This window comes from Gastrolobium bilobum, unplaced genomic scaffold (assembly GCF_033153095.1).
Source record: "Gastrolobium bilobum isolate Gb01-03AN ecotype WA unplaced genomic scaffold, APGP_CSIRO_Gbil_v1 utg2059, whole genome shotgun sequence".
In the NCBI taxonomy this organism is placed as follows: domain Eukaryota; kingdom Viridiplantae; phylum Streptophyta; class Magnoliopsida; order Fabales; family Fabaceae; genus Gastrolobium; species Gastrolobium bilobum.
The window spans coordinates 221,709-243,582 of NW_026897401.1; the positions used below are offsets into that span (position 1 = coordinate 221,709).

Below are 21,874 nucleotides of genomic sequence, written 5' to 3' on the forward strand. Positions count from 1 at the left end.
GAAAGTCCCCATTTGGGCATGAGGCCCTAGGCAGTCAATGTTACTGTAGGGAAACATTAATGCCTTTAATTGTGGGGCTTAATGCTTAATAATTATGAATTAGAAAGGATGAAAATGAAAGAGAAGACTTTGTTTAATGGTTATGCAATTAAGATTTCTGAATATTAAAATGTGTATTTGATAAACCCTTAGTTCATCAGGTTTTTCAGCATGAATTAGTATCAATTTGTGTGATTAAATGATGGAAAAGAGGTTAATATCCTAGAATATCCTCAACTACAAGTTCAAGAAGCTTTATTGAAAATTTGTGTTATTCTTGTAGGAAAAGCAAGATTAAAAGGCAGCTGGGAGAAGGAAGAAGATACTGAAGAAGAGAAAAATTCTAAGTGTCGAGCGCTAAAACGTTTATCCAGAACATTTTAGCGCCCTGCTGCAGAAAGAAGCCAAAACTTGCTGGTGCTGAGCGCTAAAACGTCCACACAGAACATTTTAGCGCGCTGCTGCAATCCAAGGACAAAACGTTGCTGGTCTTGGGCACTAAAACTTCCTGATCAAGCGTTTTAGCTCACTGCTGTTGGAAAAAGACTCTGGTCTCCAACGCTAAAACGTCCAAACCAAGTGTTTTAGCGTTGGAGTCAGTTGAAGACAGTTGAGCTTTCACCGGACATGGACGCTAACATGGTCACTCATGAACGTTTTAGCGTTCCAGTTAGTTAAAAGCAGTTGGGCATCCGTCAAGCATGGACGCTAAAACGCTCACTCATGAACGTTTTAGCGCCCATGTTAGTTTTTCTGTTTGAATTTGTAAAACTATATAAGGCAAGGGCCTTCACTTTTTCAGATCTGGATTCTCTCTCTTTCTCACTTACATCAGATTCTCTGATATGACTTCTCTGTAAAATTCTCAGGACTTAGTTCTTATATTAGTTAGTTTCTTATGTAATTTTACTTGGAGATTGAAGACTCACTACATGGCAATGGAGTTTGATCTTTCTTCTCTTGTGTATTCTTTAGTTATGTCTGAGTAGAGTCATTGTGGTCTGAATTCAATGGAACTTAATGATAATCTTATGTATGTTTGATTAATATGATGAAGTATTTTTCATGTGTTGATATGAGATTTTCTTGTTCAATTCTTTCAACTAAGGGAGTAATGTAGAACAGAAATGTTTACACTACTCCTATATTTGGCAATCTCATCATCAGGATTCTAGTACTCAAGGGATTGATGCTAGAGTTCTGATGTAATCTTAAGACTTTAGTGTTTAATGTATGTATTAAGAAATGAATCACCAAGGGATTGGGGTTTCTAATTAATGTATCTATCAGGGTAGTAAGGGATTACATCTTGATGATAAGTAAAAGGTTGATTAACATCACATGAAAAGAATTCATCATATGATCAATGTTAGATGAATTTATTGTTGAGGAAAATTGTTTTCTGACTACTTTTTATTAAATCTTAATTCATATTTTAGCATTATATTCTGTTACTTCAAATCAATTTTCTGGTGACAAAACATTCATGATTTTTACAAACTCTTGTTTGATTCAAATTAGTTTTCTATGGTTAATTGGTGTTTGAATACAAATCTCTGTGGGAACGATCTTTACTCATCATTTTATTACTTGTACGACTAGTACACTTTCTAGATTCGCAACAAGTTTTTGGCGCCGTTGCCGGGGATTTGTTTTTCAACATTGATTGACACCATAGAAATATGAGATTGAATCCTTTAAGTTTCAGCATTTTATTTTGCGTTAAATTTCTGGTCAATTTTGATTCTGGTGTATGCGAGGTACTATTGATCCAAACTTCTTGTTGTATGATCCAGAATTAGAAAAGACTTTGAGGAAGAAAAGAAGGGCAGCAAGACAAAGAAGATAGTTTCAAGAAAGGGGTGAATCCAGTGCTGTCAACCAAGTAGAAATTATGGCAGAAAATCATGTGCAACCACCACAGAGGACACTAGGAGATTACATGACTCCTGCAGTGATTCCTCCGATTGGTAGTGTTGTGCGCCCTACAGTAGAGCCAAATAACTATTAATTGAAGCCTGCATTGGTACAGTTGGTGCAGAAGAAGCAGTTTGCTGGAACCAGTGCAGAGGACCCTTACTTGCATATAGAAAATTTTCTGTTGTTGAGTGATACTGTGAAAATTAATGGTGTCACAAGGGATGCAATTCTGCTAAGACTATTCACTCTTTCACTGAAGGATGATGCAAGGAGATGGTTGCAGTCATTGCCTCAGGGGAGAATAACAACTTGGGATGATCTGCAAACCAAGTTCTTGCAAAGATTTTTTTCAGCATCCAAGAGGGTAAAGTTGAAGGATGAGATCACAGGCTTCAAGCAAAAAGAATCAGAATCCATTTATGAGGCTTGGGAGAGATTCAAGACTTTATTGAGGAAATGTCCACAACATGGAATAGAAGCGTGGAATCAAGCAGCAATCTTCCTACAAGGGATGACCACCAATACTAGGACATTGGTGAATGCCACTGCTGGTGGTTCTTTGACCACCAAGACTCCTCAAGAGGCTTTGGATATTTTTGAATCATTGGCATCTCAGGAATTTGATAATGCCCTAGTGACTGACAGAAGGACAGGGATCATCAAGCTGGATGGGTATGATGCTTTGTTGGCAAGAAATGACCAGTTGATGCAGACACAGAAACAGCAACAACAATTGTTGGATGCTCTCACTAAGCAACTATCCTCACAAAATGTTGCTTCTGTGGACACCAATTGTGTGTGTTCCATTTGTGGGAAAAACCATGTTACTGATGATTGTGACTATGGAGGGTCTGCTGAACATGCAGAAGTTAATGGAGTGTGTTATGACCATCACAACCAGAGGAATTACAACAACCAGGGGCGAAATGTGTATATGCCACCATGGAAGAACAAGAATCAACACCCAGGGTTCAGTTATAGTTCCAACCATCAGTTGAATCCTCCACTACATCCTCCACCACCAAATTCCTCACAGCAAGGTGATACTTCTGCATGGGAAAAAGCCTTTGCCCAGTTATCCAAGACTACTCAAGATTACATTCAGGGGTCTAATTCATTCAGAGAGGAAACATCTGCATTCATGCAAGAGACCAAGACTTCATTCAGAAATCAGGAAGCATCTATCAGGAATTTGGAGACCCAGATTGGTCAGCTATCAATACATCTGAGAGACCACATGGGAAGTTTCCTGGTGATACAATGGTGAATCCTAAGGAGCACTGCAAAGCAATCATGACAAGAAGTGGGTTGGTGCTTCAATAGGTGAAAAAGAATGTGGAAGATAAGAAGAATGAAGAAGAGGATGTGGTTGAAGATGTAGTCTCTGATGATGGAGTAGAGAAGGTGAAGGAAAATAAAGAAAAAGAAACAGTGAAGGAAGATAAGGAAGAAAAAAAGGTGGTAGTTGAAAATGATGGTGTGCCCAAGAAGACAACGAAGTGGGAGAAGAAGAAGATGGCTGACAAGCAGGACCAGCCAGTTACTTTGTCTCCATATGCCAAAGTTTCTTACACTCAAAGATTGAAGCAAGAGATTCAGAAACAGCACTATGCAAGATTTCTGGATATCTTCAAGAAATTGCAGATAAACATACCATTTGCTGAATCCCTGGAGAACATGCCTCACTATGCAAAATTTATGAAGGATCTTCTATCTAAGAAGAGGAAGTTAAAGGATGGTGAGACAGTGGCTTTGACGGAGGAGTGTAGTGCTCTAATTCAGAAGAAATTACCTCCAAAGTTGAAGGATCCAGGGAGCTTTAGCATTTCAATTGCAATTGGGGATGTGGAAGTTGGTAAAGCACTATGTGATTTGGGGGAAAGTATAAATTTGATGCCATTGTATGTCTGTAGGGCATTGGGATAAATAAGTTGAAGGATACCAATGTTATTCTGCATCTAGCAGATAGATCTATCAAAAGACTAGAAGGATTAGCAGAAGATGTGTTGGTTAAGGCGGACAAGTTTATTTTTCCTGTGGATTTTGTGATACTTGATATGGAGGAAGAGGATACTGAAAGTCCTTTACTCCTAGGAAGACCATTTTTAGCAACTGCAAGATCCCTGATAGATGTTGAACAAGGGAAGTTGATGCTAAGGGTGGATGAAGAAACAGTTACAATTGATGTCTTTGAAGCCATCAAGCATCCTGTTGATGTGGAGGATTGTTTCAGTATTGATGTCATACAGGAGATGGTGGAAGCAGTGAATAGAGAAGAAGACTTTTCATTGGAGGAAGACAGATTTCTTGAGGAGACAAGTACAGAAAATTATCAAGAAGAACCGGTAGTGGAAGAGCTTGAACAGAAGATAGATGACATTTCTATGGGAGCACCTAAGGTAGAGCTTAAAGAACTACCTTCAAATCTGAAGTATGTGTTCCTTGGGGATGATCAAACATATCCAGCAATCATCAATGCAATGTTATCTGAGAGTGGAGAAATGAAGTTGATTAAGGTACTCAAGAAGAATAAAAAAGCTATGGGATGGCAATTTTCAGATCTTAAGGGAATCAATCCTTCTTTCTGCACCCACAAAATATTGATGGAAGAGGAAGTAAAACCAGTAAGGCAACCACAGAGAAGACTCAACCCCACTATGAAAGAGGTAGTGAGGAAGGAGGTTGTGAAGCTACTTGATGCTGGGATGGTTTATCCTATCTCAGACAGTGCTTGGGTGAGTCCTGTTCAAACAGTACCCAAGAAAGGAGGAATGACTGTGGTGAAGAATGAGCAGAATGAACTGATTCCCACAAGGACAATCACTGGCTGGAGGATGTGCATTGACTATCGGAGATTAAACAAAGCAACAAGGAAGGACCATTTTCCCCTTCTGTTCTTGGATCAGATGTTGGAGAGGTTGGCAGGACATGCCTTCTATTGTTTCTTGGACGGCTACTCAGGTTCCAACCAGATAGTTGTGGCTCCGGAGGATCATGAGAAGACCGCATTTACATGCCCATATGGAATTTTCGCATACCGGAGGATGCCCTTCGGTTATGCAATGCTCCTGCCACTTTTCAAAGGTGCATGCTGTCCATTTTTTCTGATATGGTAGAGAAATATATAGAAATCTTCATGGATGATTTTTCTGTATTTGGTTCTGACTTTGATGTATGTCTGGAAAATTTGGATTCTGTTTTAAAAAGATGTCAAGATTGTAATCTGGTTTTGAACTGGGAAAAATGTCACTTCATGGTGACTGAAGGAATTGTTCTTGGACACAAGGTGTCTAGGAAAGGAATAGAAGTAGATAAGACAAAAATCTTTGTGATAGAGAAACTTCCTCCACCTGTCAATGTCAAAGGTGTGAGGAGTTTTCTTGGTCATGCAGGATTTTATAGGCGGTTCATTAAAGATTTTTCAAAAATTGCCAAGCCTTTATGCAAGTTGTTGGTCAAAGACCAAGAGTTTATGTTTGATGATGAATGTCTACATGCATTTCATATTTTGAAAGAGAAGTTGATCACTGCACCTATCATGATGGCACCAGATTTTTCATTGCCATTTGAATTAATGTGTGATGCTAGTGATTATGCTGTAGGAGTGGTACTAGGCCAAAGAGTGAATAAATTATTGCATGTCATTTACTATGCTAGTAAAATCCTGAATAATGCACAAAAGAATTATGCTACTACAGAAAAGGAATTACTGGCTATTGTGTATGCATTTGACAAACTCAGGCCATATCTGCTAGGATCAAAAGTTATTGTTTACACTGACCATGCAGCTTTAAAGTATTTGTTAAGTAAACAGGATGCTAAGCCCAGGTTACTCAGCTGGATGTTACTACTACAAGAGTTTGAGGTGGAGATAAAGGACAAAAAGGGAGTTGATAACTTGGTGGCTGATCACTTATCTAGGATTACAGAGAAAGAGCTTCAAAAAGGATCAGAGGTAGTGATCAGAGAAGAGTTTCCAGATGAACAGATACTGGCAATAAGTGCTGTTACGGAAATGGTGGGGGATAAAGTTTTAACCATCAGTACCCCACCATGGTTTGCTGATTTTGCCAACTACAAAGCTACTGGGATGATGCCTAAGGATTTCACATGGCAACAGAGGAAGAAATTTCTACATGACGTGAAGAGATACATTTGGGATGAGCCATATCTTTTTTACAGGTGTTCAGATGGTGTGATCAGAAGATGTATTCCAGAGGAGGAGCAGAAGGATGTATTGTGGCATTGTTATGGTTCTGCTTAAGGTGGACATTTTGCAGGAGAGAGAACCGCAACAAAGGTGTTGATGAGCGGGTTCTCCTGGCTAACTCTATACAAGGATGCCAAGAAGTATGTGGAGGCATGTGACAACTGTCAAAGGACTGGGAATATCTCCAGGAGACATGAAATGCCCTTGAACAATATACAGGAGGTGGAGATATTTGATGTTTGGGGTATGGATTTTATGGGACCTTTCCCTTCGTCCTACTCTAAGAAGTACATATTGGTGGCAGTTAATTATGTTTCAAAATGGGTTGAGGCCATAGCCACACCTACCAATGAATCTAGGGTTGTGATTGCTTTTCTGAGGAAGAACATATTTTCGCGATTTGGAGTCCCGAGAGCTATAATCAGTGATGGGGGAACTCATTTTGATAATAGGATGATGGAGTATGCTCTTGCAAAGTATGGGGTGAGGCACAAGATAAGTACTCCGTACCACCCACAGACTTGTGGTCAGGTTGAGATTTCCAACAGGGAATTAAAAAGAATATTAGAGAAGACTGTTGGGAATGCTAGGACTCAATGGTCCAAGAAACTTGATGACACTCTGTGGGCGTACCGGACAACATTCAAAACTCCTATTGGAATGTCTCCATTTCAACTGTTGTTCGGGAAAGCATGTCATTTGCCAGTAGGGTTGGAGCACAGGGCATTATGGGCTGTGAGGTTTCTGAACTTCGATTCAAAGGCAGCAGGAGAGAAAATATTACTACAGTTGGATGAATTGGATGAGTTCCGTCTCTCTGCATATGAAAGTGCAAGCCTATATAAAGAGAAGACAAAGTTATGGCATGATAGGAAGATCATACCTAGGGATTTCAAGGTGGGGGATCAAGTTCTTCTGTTCAATTCCAGGTTGAAGCTATTTTCAGGGAAGTTAAAGTCTAGATGGTCTGGACCCTTTGTGGTGAAAGACATGAAACCTTATGTGTAACACCCCGTGTATACCCGGAATATTAACATTACATCGTATTAAGCGGTGCTTAATTAAAAATGCGGAATATTCTTTTTCTTTTCAATTATGACGTCATTATCAATTACCAACTTGATTACTTAATCAATTTCATAAAATATCGCCTGTATGTAAATTGCAATAAGACATCTACTGAAATACCTCAATATATAGATAAAGTGTGTATCTAAATCACGACATTACATCAAGTAATCCAGACAATATCCTGATACATTAATACAACTCCAAAAGACTCAAGGCATAACCAAGACATAATAATACTATGTGTCATGGACAATCCTCATGCTCACCAAATAACATAGTAAACAACAAGTCTCAAAATAAAACTCCATAACATAAACTGAAGCTATAAGCATAAACAACAAGCAAATCCAGCATCCAATCATGGCAGCATAATATAACAGCAATCTAACTCAGCTCCGGCCTCCTGCCGCCTGAGGTCTCAACATTACCTGACCCTGAAATAAGCATTCCCTAAACGTCGGGTGAGATCTCTAAACTAGAAATCTCAGTAAGGCAAGGGGTCCTCAAGGATCTTCCACCCCAAGCTCACTTACATGTTCAATATAAGTTCAAAAAATATTTATATCATTATCAGTTCCAAAACTATGTAGTGCAACAGATATCTATGGCATGTGTGTATATCACTATCTACTGGCCAGAGAAATGTATGAATACGTCTATTCCCTACATGTAGTAACAGGAACACCGCTTGCACCTCACCCACAGCTTCACCCTCTTGTATGTTCTACATACTCAGGCTTACCGTATAGGTGGAACACATCCATGCATATCAAAAAGGCACTAACATATAATAGCTCAACAGCATTTCCAAAACATCAAAAGCATGTAACACAGCATGCATATACCATATCCCCATGGGACATGGTGGAACCACAACATGGCTAAACCGAGGACACGAAAGCTTACCTCTAAGCTAGCTATCCAATGCCACAAGCTCAAAGTCCAATCACAGCAGATCACAATCTGATATGGACCAAACATAAATCAATAACATATACCACATGCATACAAACTAAAGACAACGCCTTTTCATTACGTTTTCAAGTCTTAAAGCTTCTAAAAAAACCATAAACCCTAAATCCCATGATTCTGGCTTAATCCATTAAATACAGAAGTTCAACTTCATCAATCTAGGTTCTACAAACCCCCAATAGCCTACTGTATGCACAGCACAGCTACTGTTCTACGAAATTCCAGAATATCCGGATACTCCTTGGGACCATATCCGGATATGCAATATCCGGATATCTCACTGTACATATCCGGATATTCAATATCCGGATATCCAGAATCCCATATCCGAATATACAATATCCAGATATCCCAAAAACCCTTATCCGAATACATATATCCGGATATCCCATATCCGGATATTCCACGGGCAGATATCCGGATATTTCATGACATAATGCAGTTTCTGCATTTCCGTGAAGATATCCCTTAAAGGTTCCCTTTTACCGATTTTAAACACCTAATCATGCATTTCTAGGTGTGTTAAGCCTTACCCCACAACAAGTTATCATCTTTTAACCTTAACATGCATCAAGCTTCCATTTTTAAGCCTTAAAACTCAAGTTAAAGGTTGGTGATCATACCACAGCTCAAAAACAGCAAAGGGAGATGCTCTTGGAGCTCAACACAGCTCCTCACAATTCTGACTAAGAAGGTGCACGAAAATGCACAACAAGATGGCTCCTTTCTCCACAAAGATAGACACTTGGAGTTCACAAATGGCAAGACCAAGGCTTCCACTACACAACCTCCAAACTCAGCCCCCAAGACTGACTCAAACAGTGGCTAAGACTCAGAAAAGACCCTCCTTTCACTCCCATAAGGCTGCTCCCAAGTGTTTACAAGGTGGAAATGTGAAGAAACTCAAGAAAGATCACAACTTGGCTTAAGAAATGGAAGGGAAAGCCAATGGAACAGTAACCAGCAAATGATCAGCCCCAACTCACGTATAGAAAACTGATCCTAGGGTTTTGTGTCCATAATGGGAGTATTTATAGCCAAAACTAACTTAAGCACGCAGTATTAACTTTAATTGCTACGCTTAGCATTTTAATCCCAAACTTTGGATTATGAAACTACATAATTTTCTAAGAATTAACATATTTTTCTCATAATTTTCTGAGCAACTTTCCGGTACGCGCTTTTCCAAGTCAGTACCGGTTTCTAGCACCAGTTCTCATTATTTGGACTTGAAACTCGTTTTACAAGTCCTACATTTTATTCTAGTAATTATCATGCACTTACTTTAATTTTCCGGGATACTTTTTTGGTACACAGTTATACCGACTAGCAGAACCGGTATCTGCACTTTTCTTCCGAAAAGCGACTTTCAGCATTCTTAATCACTTAATATGATTATTAAGCCTCATAAATAATTATTAGGGTCAATTATGGAATCATTTCTTATTTTTGCATAATTAATTAATTAAATACCTTAATTAACGGTGCGGGTTCTTACATTCACCCCACCTTTTTAAGATTTTGACCTCAAAATCAGAACATACCTGGTCGAAACTCGGGGTACTGCCGGAGAAGCTCGTCCTCACGCTCCCAAGTACACTCCTCATGAGTCCTTCCGGTCCACTGCACCTTGACCATCGGAATGATCTTGCTCCTCAGCTGTTTCTCGCCACGATCGAGAATTCTGAGTGGTCCGACGGGAGTCTTTAGGTTCTCCCGAACCTCCACGTCATCCGGTTGTCCCACGTGCGACAGATCTGCTAAGTACTTCCGAAGCTGAGACACGTGAAACACGTCATGGATGTTAGCCAGGTTCGGAGGCAAGGCAAGCCGGTAGGCAACAGGTCCTACTATACCAAGGTTCTGTTATGGCCCAATATATCGCGGGCTCAGCTTCCTCACTCCGAGTGCCCGACCTACACCGATGACAGGTGAAAGTCTCACAAAAACGTGCTCACCCTCACTGAACTCCAGTGGACGATGCTTGACATCATAGTAGCTCTTCTGGCGATTCTGCACCTGCTTCAACTTTTCACGGATCATCTGAATCTGCAAGGTGGTATCTTGGACAAAGTCAAGGCCAAAAAGCTCCTTGTCCCCAACCTCAGACCAACAAGTAGGAGTCCGACACCTCCTACCATACAGTGCTTCGTAGGGCGCCATACCCAGGCTAGCATGAAAGCTGTTGTTGTAAGAAAACTCAACCAACGGAAGGTACCTATCCCATGCCGAGCCCTGCTCCAACGTGCAAGCTCGCAACATGTCCTCCAAGGTCTGGATGGTCCTCTCAGTCTGTCCATCAGTCTGAGGGTGATAGGCGGTACTCAATCTCAACTGCGTACCAAAAGCCTCCTGCAGCGCCTCCCAGAACTGAGATGTGAACTTCGGGTCCCTATCACTAATGATACTCTCGGGCACCCCGTGAAGCCTTACAATCTCGCGGACATAAAGCTTGGCCAACTGCTCTGTAGTGAAGCTCACCTTCACTGGAAGAAAATGGGCAGACTTCGTCAGTCTGTCCACAATGACCCAAATAGAGTCACAACCCGCCTGAGTCTTCGGCAATCCCACCACGAAGTCCATGGAAATACCTTCCCACTTCCACTGTGGTACTTCAAGAGGTTGAAGTTCACCAGACGGTCTCTGATGCTTAATCTTCACCTTCTGGCAAACCAAACACTTAGACACAAAGACAACAACATCTTTCTTCATGCCCGGCCACCAGAAGTTCTTCTTCAAGTCTTGATACATCTTAGTAGCACCAGGGTGGATAGAAAACTGACCCTTATGGCCTTCTGCCATAACCTCCTCTGTCAACGGGCCTCGAGGAACTACAATCCTCTGCTGAAACAAAAGCAATCCATCCTCATTCCAAGACACACCGTCTTGGTTCTTCACATAATCCAGACACTCTCTCTGAACTTGTGCCTCTTTAATCTTTTCAAGCAGCTCGTTCACAACATCGGATGCTTCCAATCCGAGAAGTACACTCTCACACGGAGCGGTCACTGCCAAGTTGCGGAACTTCTCAACCACATCGAAGTTACCAAGTAACAAACTGGATGAACTACTGGATTTCCGACTCAAAGCATCAGCTACCACATTGGCCTTGCCAGGATGATACCTTAGCTCGAAGTCGTAGTCCTTTATGAACTCCATCCATCTCCTCTGCCTCATGTTCAACTCCTTCTGGTCGAACAAGTACTTCAAACTCTTGTGGTCACTGAAAACCACAAACCTCAAGCCAAATAGATAATGCCTCCAAATCTTGAAAGCAAACACAATAGCAGCCAACTCCAAGTCATGAGTAGGGTAGTTCTCCTCATGAGGTTTCAACTGCCTCGAAGCATAGGCAATCACTTTGCCCAACTGCATCAACACACAACCTAGCCCCTTCCCGGAGGCGTCGGTGTAAAGCTCAATCTCAAGCGCAGGATCAGGAAGGACCAACACAGGAGCAGTAGTCAGTCTCTCCTTCAACTCCTGAAAACAGACCTCACACTCGTTAGTCCACACAAATGGAGTCTCCTTCCGAGTAAGGCGAGTCAATGGCAAAACCATGGTGGAGAATCCCTTGATGAACCTCCGATAGTAACCTGCCAAACCCAGAAAGCTCCTCACTTCCGTAACTGTCTTGGGTCTCTCCCAATCCAGCACGGCCTCAATCTTGTTCGGATCCACTGCAACTCCCTCAGCAGAAATAACATGCCCAAGGAACTTCACAGATTTGAGCCAGAACTCACATTTGGAAGGCTTCGCATACAACTTCTTCTCTTTCAGCACTTGCAGAACAGTTCTCAAATGCTCCACATGCTCCTCCTCCGTCTTGGAGTAAATCTAAATATCGTCAATGAAGACGATCACAAACTGATCCAGGTACGGCTGGAATATACGGTTCATGTAATCCATGAACACAGCAGGTGCATTGGTGAGACCGAACGGAATCACCAAGTACTCAAAATGACCATATCTCGAGCGAAATGCGGTCTTCGGGACATCCTCCGGCTTCACCCGAATCTGATGGTATCCGGACCGGAGATCAATCTTGGAATACACACAAGCACCCCTAAGCTGATCCAACAGATAATCAATCCGAGGAAGAGGATACTTGTTCTTGATTGTCACCTTGTTCAGCTGCTTGTAGTCGGTGCACAATCGCATTGTCCCGTCCTTCTTCTTCACGAAGATAACCGGTGCTCCCCAAGGAGACACACTCGGTCTAATGAAGTCTTTCGCTGAAAGATCCTCAATATGCTTCTTCAGCTCTGCCAACTCCGGTGGCGACATCCGGTATGGAGCTAGAGAAATCGGCCCCACACCAGGCAACAGATCTATAGAGAACTCTATCTCCCTCTGTGGCGGAAACTCAGGAATCTCCTCAGGAAACACCTCGAGGAACTCCCTCACCACAGGAATGCCAGTGATGTCCTCCTGTGTACCACTCACCAAACCTCCCAACATAACATAACCAAATGCCCCTGCTCTCAAGGCTCTCATAGCCTGCAGCAACGAAATGTACGGCGAGGAACTGGCTGTGGAATCACACGGACACAACACTACACGCTTGGCACAACAATCAATCATCACACAATTTCTGGACAGCCAATCCATGCCCAGAATAACCTCCAAGTTGGCCATCGGCAATACTATCAGATCCACCGAGAACTCACGGCCATCCCACTGAAACGCCACATCGCGATGAACAGTGGTAGCATCACATCTTTCTCCGGTGGCGGTAGTCACCCGCATCGGTGGAGAAAGCACATCACTGGGCAACTCAAGCCCCACAGCAATCGGGGTAGCAACAAAAGAATGTGTAGCCCCAGAGTCAAACAACACATCAACAGCTGATGAACCAATCGTAACAGTACCTCTGACAAGGTTCGGAGCTCGATCCGACTGCTGACGATCCAGAGTATAAACTCTCCCAGAAGATGGTGGCACTACCGGTGCCGAAGTAGGTGGAAGGGGAACCATCTGAAGTGGCACTGTCTGCACTGCAGTAGCCCTCGTCGTCGCCAACGGACAATCTCTGGAGAAGTGGCCCTCCTTGCCACACTGAAAGCAAATCAACTGGTCGGTAGAACACGGCCCAAAATGAGTCTTCCCGCATCCCAAACACCTGGGAGCAGGAGGTCTCGCTGCACTCCCCTGAGCAGAAGTCCTCTTGAACTGACTCGGCGCCTGCCGAGTTGCCAACTGTTTACCCTGACCCTTGTTCCTAAACTTCCTGTCTCGCCAAGAAGTGGAACTACCAGCTGCAACCTTCGTCGCCTCAGCAACCTTGGCCTTCTTGGCCTTACTCGAGCTGTAGAAATCTTCAATATCACGACACTGCTGAACCAGTGTCCCAAAATCTCTAGAAGCAGAACCAGCTAGGTATCCAGCAATATCCTCACTAAGTCCCCTACGGAACTTAGCAGCCAGAAATGTAGGAGTAGGCCTCGCCATCCTGAAGTGTGCAAACTTCACCAACTGGTTGAACTTGGCCAGGTACTCGTCCACAGACAACGAGCCCTGAACCAATCTGTCAAACTCTCCCTGCTGCCTCTCCTGAGCGTCATATGGAAAGTACTGACCCAAGAAGAAGTCCTCAAACATAGGCCAAGTCATCACATGACCCTGCGTCTCGTAGACATGAGAAAGGTTTGTCCACCACTCATGGGAATCACCCTCCAGCATGTAAGTAGCGAACATCAACTTCTGCGGGTCTGTGCACTGCATGACCCGAAAAATCTTGTCCAACGCCTGAAGCCAACGGGCCGCAGCAACAGGATCAAAAGACCCATCAAAACAGGTGGCTTATGCTTATGGAAAGCATTCAGCCGGCGATCGATCTCCTCACGATCCTCAACAAAAACAGGGACGGTCTGCATGGCCCCCGTAAGATGACTACCATCTCCCATCTAACTCTGAGAGTCATCCTGCAGACTGGGTGGAGGTGGTGGTGGCGGTGGAGGTGGTGGCGGAGGAACATGGCCAACAGCAGGACCATTCCTCATCTCCTCCAACATGACTCTAAACATCGTCATGTTCGCCAGACGGTTGGCCTCCAACACGTCCTCAGTGGCCTTCCTGTTCGCCTCTCTGACGGTGTCCAGCATGGCCTGGTTTGCCATTCTCATGGCCTCCTGGTCGGCTAGTCGGGCCGCCTGCATCTCAGCTAATGCAGCCAGGACAGGATCGGGCCGATCCTCCGAAGTCTCGCGGTTTCTCTTGGGCCTTACCATGATTCTGCACAAGTTACACAAATTATGAGTTGATCAAACTCACGCAATGTGGTCACATATGCATTATCATAATAATACTCGACGGAGAAAACGCACAAAACAGACACAACCAAACATCCTAATCATTGCAATACATACAGGCTTTTCCCTTGAACCGTTGCTCTGATACCATAAAATGTAACACCCCGTGTATACCCAGAATATTAACATTACATCTTATTAAGCGGTGCTTAATTAAAAATGCGGAATATTCTTTTTCTTTTCAATTATGACGTCATAATCAAATACCAACTTGATTACTTAATCAGTTTCATAAAATATCGCTTGTATGTAAATTGCAATAAGACATCTACTGAAATACCTCAATATATAGATAAAGTGTGTATCTAAATCACGGCATTACATCAAGTAATTCGGACAATATCCTGATACATTAATGCAACTCCAAAAGACTCAAGACATAACCAAGACATAATAATACTATGTGTCATGGACAATCCCCATGCTCACCAAATAACATAGTAAACAACAAGTCTCAACATAAAACTCCATAACATAAACTGAGCTATAAGCATAAGCAGCATGCAAATCCAGCATCCAATCATGGCAGCATAATATAACAGCAATCTAACTCAGCTCCGGCCTCCTGCCGCCTGAGGTCTCAACATTACCTGACCCTGAAATAAGAATTCCCCAAACGTGGGGTGAGATCTCTAAACTAGAAATCTCAGTAAGACAAGGGGTCCTCAAGGATCTTCCACCCCAAGCTCACTTACATGTGCAATATAAGTTCAAAAAGCATTTATATCATTATCAGTTCCAAAACTATGTAGTACAACAGATATCTATGGCATGTGTGTAATCACTATCTACTGGCCAGAGAAATGTAGGAATACGTCTATTCCCTACATGTAGTACAAGGAACACCGCTTGCACCTCACCCACAGCCTCACCCTCTTGTATGTTCTACATACTCAGGCTTACCGTATAGGTGGAACACCTCCATGCATATCAACAAGACACTAACATATAATAGCTCAACAGCATTTCCAAAACATCAAAAGCATGTAACACAGCATGCATATACCATATCCCCATGGGACATGGTGGAACCACAACATGGCTAAACCGAGGACACGAAAGCTTACCTCTAAGCTAGCTATCCAATGCCACAAGCTCAAAGTCCAATCACAGAAGATCACAATCTGATATGGACCAAACATAAATCAATAACATATACCACATGCATACAAACTAAAGACAACGCCTTTTCATTACGTTTTCAAGTCTTAAAGCTTCTAACAAAGCCACAAACCCTAAATCCCATGATTCTGGCTTAATCCATTAAATACAGAAGTTCAACTTCATCAATCTAGGGTCTATAAACCCCCAATAGCCTACTGTATGCACAGCACAGCTACTGTTCTGCGAAATCCCAGAATATCCGGATACTCCTCGGGACCATATCCGGATATGCAATATCCGGATATCTCACTACATATCCGGATATTCAATATCCGGATATCCAGAATCCCATATCCGAATATACAATATCCAGATATCCCAAAAACCCATATCTGAATACATATATCCGGATATCATATCCGGATATCCCATATCCGGATATTCCACGGGCAGATATCCGGATATTTCACGACAGAATGCAGTTTCTGCATTTCCGTGAAGATATCCCTTAAAGGTTCCCTTTTACCGATTTTAAACACCTAATCATGCATTTCTAGGTGTGTTAAGCCTTACCCAACAACAAGTCATCATCTTTTAACCTTAACATGCATCAAGCTTCCATTTTTAAGCCTTAAAACTCAAGTTAAAGGTTGATATACATACCAAAGCTCAAAAACAGCAAAGAGAGATGCTCTTGGAGCTCACAACCAGACTCAAGCTACTGCCACAAGAGGATGCACGAAAATGAACACAAGATGACTCTTTTACTCAACAAGAAGACACCTTGAAGCATCAAAATGACAACAAAAGGTCACACCCCTCAAGAACAGCAAACACAGCTCTTCAAACTTCCTCACACAGGTTCTCTAACTCAGAAACACCACCCCAAAGTAGTCCCAAGGCCAACCCTCTCCCTCACCAAGTGTTTAAATGGAAGAACAAGCCTCAAAGGTGGAAGCTTGCTCAAGAAATGGAAGGGAAGGCAATGGAACAGTGTATAAGGTGCAAGTCAGCCACCAAGTCACGTAGACAAATCTGAGTGCCTAGGGTTATGTGCTAAAATGCATATATATAGCCAAAACTCACTTAAGCGCACAGTATTAACTTTAATTGCTACGCTTAGCATTTTAATCCCAAACTTTGGATTCTGAAACTACATAATTTTCTAAGATTTATCATATTTTTCTTATAATTTTCTGAGCAACTTTCCGGTACGCGCTTTTCCAAGTCAGTACCGGTTTCTAGCACCAGTTCTCATTATTTGGACTTGAAACTCGTTTTACAAGTCCTACATATTATTATAGTAATTATCATGCACTTACTTTAATTTTTCGGGATACTTTTTCGGCTCGCATTTATACCGTCTAGCAGAACCGGTATCTGCACTTTTATCTCGAAAAGCGACTTTCAGCATTCTTAATCACTTACTATGATTATTAAGCCTCATAAATAATTATTAGGGTCAATTATAGAATCATTTCTTATTTTTGCATAATTAATTAATTAAATACCTTAATTAACGGTGCAGGTTCTTACATGGAGCATTAATATGGCCCAGATGATACACTTCAATACTTTTTTCATTGTAAAACATAAGTTGTTTAAGATAGTTGTAAATACAGTTTCCATGATCAATATTATAATTGTATTTAATAAAATTGGTTCACAATAAATAGTTAAAATAGATTTATTTCGTTATTTCTTTCTTATTTTGTTTAGTAAAAAATAGTAAAAAGTAAAGATATACAAATTGATATCTTATTTTTATTTTTATTGTACATTATTAAGGTATTGAGGGTGTTACACTTGTTGGTTGATCCGGAAAGAAAGAAACAAGATAATTTTTTACTACAATACTACAACAAGAGGCTCCCTTCTCAGGCAAGCCAAGATTTGCACAAGAAATGAATAGAAATCCAAAGCCTCCTCTCCAAAGCTGGCTAACAGAAAAATGATAGAGAAGTGGTGTGTACATTAAATGGATGTTTCCTAGTCTTTGCTGATAAAAATCAGATCGATCATCCTCTCAAAATGGCAGTTATTCTAGTTTTGGGGGTGCTTTCATAGACTATACAGGTGATTGGTTTTTTAGAATTCCTTGGCAAAGGGACTTCAGTCTCAACAAAACTTTGGGGAATTATTTCTGATTTAGAGGTGGCTTGTGGTTATGGGCTCAAATTGGTGCAAATTGAAGAGGGCTCAAGGATAGCTCAAGACTTTGTGGAGAAAAGGGTGGTTGTTATCCAAGCTTGTCCATCGCATCCAAAATTACTCCAAGGAATTAAAAGGTTTGTAGACTTACACTTATAGAAAAGGAAATCAAGTGGCAGATTGGGTAGCATCCCCCTCAAATGGTACTAGTTAATCTTTAGATCCTCTTGAATCCTTCCCCTGATTGTTTGAAACTTTTGTTGCAAGATTCTAGAGGAATTTGTTGGTCTAGAGTTATAGTTACTTCTTATTTTTTCCTATTTTCTGTTTGCCTTTCTAATGTTTCCCTTTTATTAAAAAAAAAAAAAGTTTAAAGAAGTGTTGATTTATGTAATGCACCATATCGGATTGGCCAAGTCCACGAACTTAGTCTATCCATGTGTGCATGCATGCGCTAGAACATTATATTATTATCCATTTGAATTAGATGTTGAATTTATATTGTATTTACTATTTAGTGCATGTAATTTTATGTTAAGTTGTTACAAAAAAATATGTTCTGAAATAAGATAGGAAAAACAAGAAGATTTATAAAAAAATCTCTCTCATTCCCTAATCTTCTCTAATTTATTTTCTAGTTTTCCTTCTCCTTCCTTCCATTTATCCAAAATGACTGTAGTCCATTTCTAATATAAATTATCAAAACCATTTACATCTAACATTAAATTTATGGAATGATGGAATTAGTCTCTAACAGACATTTCCATCAGTAAATTTTGATGTCGAGGCATTATTTGGCGTGAAAGTTACCAATAGAATTATTAAAATAATGTAGTCATCGACAAATTTGTCTGTCGGTAATTCTATCGATCGGTAAAATCAAGAAATGTTTTTCTTAAAAAAAAATAGAAAACTACCTTTTCGTTTATAATTTTGTTTTTATTTTGAGACGAGTGATATGGTTCATCGGTAATTTTCCTCGGTGAATTGCACAATTCTAGTAGTGATATTAGCATTGAAGATTCCATAAAAAGTTTATATCCCCAACTCATGAATGAGTATTGTTTTGGTTTTAGGTGAACTCAAGTTCAGGAACTAAAAAATTCAGATTCGATCCGTAACAATATTACTCTGGTCTAATCCTATATATTCAGCGTTACCTTCACGACAAAGTTAAATAACAATTAACATTTACGAAGATGTATAAGCTGTCACGAAATTGTAATATTATAATTAAGAAATAGTCAAGTTATAGAAAAAAAATCTCACAAAATATTACGTACATCACTAAAAAAATATATGTCATTTGTGGGGGTCATATTTGTAAATTGTGGGGGTCTTTGATCCCACAAAAGACATTATTGGCATCCACAACAACCCCCAGTTTTGCATGCGCCACAACACATTTTGTGGGGTCTTTGTGTGCAACGCCACAATTTGTTGGAGTATTTTCTGAATGTTCCAGACCCCCACAAATATTGTATTTCTAGAGGTGTACTAACCTCCATAATATGTTTGACTTTCTATTACTCATAGACCCCCACAACATTAGACTGCCAATATCTAAGAATTGAAAGACTTATATATCATAATTTGGGAATTGGACCCCATCACTTGATTTGTTAGCGAATTTATTATTTGTTTGATCTCTTAACATCTCCTTGAAAACAATTACTAAATACTAGTTATCCAAAAATAATACTATAGCACACCAATCATATATAGCTCATATTCGGGCACGCTCTTGGTTAATATTTTTTTAAATAAGTAAAAGTGTAAATACACTCTAACACCCATTACTATAATATGAAGTTGCATTAGTGTCTAGCAAAACAAAAACTTACATAGTGTTCTCTAATCTAATGAAGGGCATAAAGACATTCATAAAAGAGCATGCCTCACTGTAGTTGTACACATTCATAAAAGATATAAGGTTGATTCAATGTTTTGTAAACGAGAAAGAGTTGGAAATCTACAATTATCCACAATAACAACAAATAAAATAAACCCATCTTAAAACTCCAAAATTCATACGAGTCTCTAATGATGCACCTATCACTTGACCCATGATCCTTGTTATTGAAGATTGTATGAGATAATGATGTTTTCAAAGATATGCTTGTCTGCTAAAATTTTGTTGGTAGCAACTCCATTCCTGTCTACAGTGTACTCATCATAGTCAGTTAAGGACGCAGAATAAGACTACATCAGTGTCTTCAAACATGTCCAACCACTTGCAGTTTTCTCTAAGGCTTCTTGGATGTACTCTAATGAGTTGGTATCTGTAAGCACAACATAAAGATGTGGTATCAAAGCAATCAACAACTGATAGCAAATGTTTTCATCCATTAAAATATCAAAGCAATCAACTTAAAATGTACTCTAATAATCTTCTTCTTCTTGCTTGAAACATAGACAACACCAAAGCTTCGATGCTTGGAGTTTGAGGACAAGAAAACCTTACGAGAGCTTATTTTCGATCATGCACATTTTGACTTGAAATTTGAGGAACCCTAACCGTTGACAACAAGACTGATTTCAAAAATTGAGTTGCAGAGAAATCGATATACCAAAGAGTGAAGGTGGACATAGTGAAACAGAGAGAAAATGGAGAAGAAAGATTTAGAGAGAAAAGAAAGGATTGAATGGATGTGAGCAAAGAAGTTTTAAAGAGAGAGACAAGAGTTTTGTAAAAAGGAATGTGGACGAAGGCGAAAACGTTTTAGAGAGAGAGGAAAGACATGTGATAAGATCTTGGAGTTCCATGAAAACGCCACAATTTACATAATTATTGGGGGTTTTATTAACCTCCACAAAATAACCTTCACAAATGACATATTTTTTTGTAGTGCATGTACATGCTTAGGCTTAGCCTTCTCATTTAAGATATTTAGTCTATAACTAGTTATTGTAAAATAAGTGTTAAGACTAAAGAGAGTGATAAATACATGAAAAGAAAATGAAATACTTTCTCAATTTTTTTATTGACAAAAAGAACAGTTCAAAAATCATTCTTTTTGATAATGAAATTATATATATACAGTAGTGGACCTAGAAGACTTTATTTATGTGTGCATATGTAGTAGAGGGGGTTTGGTGGCAGTGCCTCCGGTAAAAAATTTAAACAAAGTTTTAAATGCATTAAAAAATAAAAGAATATAAATAAAAAAGAGATTTATATCCCTCATATTACATGAACCAAATTTTTTGTCACATTAAGAAAAAGACAAGACCAATTCATTGAATAATGTGTCATCTCACTTTCTTTAATATTATATAATTTGTCTTTTTCTTAGCATGACAAAAAAAATTTGTTCATATAATATGAGAGATATAATCCTCAAACAACAAAAGAAAAGAAAACTTCGATTTAACATAAAAAAATAGTAATCAACTTAATGATATAAAACTACTAAAACATAAGTAGTAAATAAGATGTGCTTCTTTCGTTTACAACTTCTTAGAATCATATCTTAACCGTTGATTTCCGTCAATGAACGGTTAAGATTTTCACAAATCAAATTTATTAATTAATTATTAATTCGCAATTGGGGAGAAAGTTGGCATGAAAATGTTGTGTAATCTTCTAGGAAGAAAAAAGCATGCAGAATCTCACAATATATCGTGGAGGCACCAACGGTAAGTAAAAGGGATATGTGAACAGCTAAAACCAACGCCACAAATGAAGCCTTTATATATGTGATCCAATGAACAAAATCTGAATCCACACCATAGTCTTGCTGTTGTTGCCATTTGCCATAAGTTTAGAATATGCGTAGTGATGAGCAATGTTCATGCTAACGATGTGAAGCTGTACAATTGCAGGAAATTTCGTGAAAATACCATTTTGACTCAATGTACGAGTCTATTTATTGGGATAGCATCATCTTTAGCATTGTTAATTAACTCGATTCAATTAGTAAGCCTTTATATATTAAATTTTAGGAAAAAGTTCATCAATATCCTTGTGATTTATTCCAAAATCACCTATGTCTCTGTGGTTTTTTTTATCGCATATGCCCCTGTGGTTTACAAAAGGGTATATTTTTTATCATATATGCCCCGTGATTTTTTACTTTTTACAAATCACAGGACA

General features: G+C 39.9%; 1 non-coding gene across 1 annotated transcript; it reads right to left on the reverse strand.

Moving 5' to 3' along the window:
- Positions 1-2,326: 2,326 nt before the first annotated feature.
- On the reverse strand, positions 2,327-2,433 carry LOC133306635 (small nucleolar RNA R71). The gene has a single exon (XR_009750930.1). It is a non-coding gene; the product is annotated as a small nucleolar RNA R71 (small nucleolar RNA).
- Between the last annotated feature and the right edge of the window lie 19,441 nt (positions 2,434-21,874).